The sequence below is a fragment of the Oncorhynchus clarkii genome, chromosome 12 (assembly GCF_045791955.1).
Source record: "Oncorhynchus clarkii lewisi isolate Uvic-CL-2024 chromosome 12, UVic_Ocla_1.0, whole genome shotgun sequence".
Lineage (NCBI taxonomy): Eukaryota > Metazoa > Chordata > Actinopteri > Salmoniformes > Salmonidae > Oncorhynchus > Oncorhynchus clarkii.
Genome location: NC_092158.1, coordinates 89466983 through 89467994, shown reverse-complemented (window position 1 = coordinate 89467994; position 1012 = coordinate 89466983).

Below are 1012 nucleotides of genomic sequence, written 5' to 3'. Positions count from 1 at the left end.
TGGGCTGGTCCTGGCTGCTGATGGGCTAGTCCTGGCTGCTGATGGGCTGGTCATGGCTGCTGATGGGCTAGTCCTGGCTGCTGATAGGCTGGTCCTGGCGCTTGCTGCTGATGGGCTGGTCCTGGCTGCTGATGGGCTGGTCCTGGCTGCTGATGGACTGGTTCTGGCTCCTGATGGGCTGGTCCTGGCTGCTGATGGACTGGTTCTGGGGCTGGCAACTGATTGGGCTGGTCCTGGGGCTGGCTGCTGATGGGCTGTTCCTGGCTGCTGATGGGCTGGTCCTGGCTGCTGATGGGCTGGTCCTGGCTGCTGATTGGGCTGGTCCTGGGGCTGGCTGCTGATGGGCTGGTCCTGGGGCTGGCTGCTGATGGGCTGGTCCTGGGGCTGGCTGCTGATGGGCTGGTCCTGGCTGCTGATGGGCTGGTCCTGGCTGCTGATTGGGCTGGTCCTGGGGCTGGCTGCTGATGGGCTGGTCCTGGGGCTGGCTGCTGATGGGCTGGTCCTGGGGCTGGCTCCTGATGGGCTGGTCCTGGCTGCTGATGGGCTGGTCCTGGGTCTGGCTGCTGATTGGGCTGGTCCAGGGGCTGGCTGTTGATGGGCTGGTCCTGGCTGCTGATGGGCTGGTCCTGGCTGCTGATTGGGCTGGTCCTGGGGCCGGCTGTTGATTGGGCTGGTCCTGGGGCTGGCTGCTGATTGGGCTGGTCCTGGCTGCTGATGGGCTGGTCCTGGCTGCTGATGGGCTGGTCCTGGCTGCTGGCTGCTGATAGGGCTGATCCTGGCTGCTGTTGGGCTGGTCCTGGCTGCTGATGGGCTGGTCCTGGGGCTGGCTGCTGTTGGGCTGGTCCTGGGGCTGGCTGCTGATGGGCTGGTCCTGGCTGCTGATGGGCTGGTCCTGGGGCTGGCTGCTGATGGGCTGGTCCTGGGGCTGGCTGCTGATGGGCTGGTCCTGGGGCTGGCTGCTGATGGGCTGGTCCTGGCTGCTGATGGGCTGGTCCTGGGTCTGGCTGCTGAT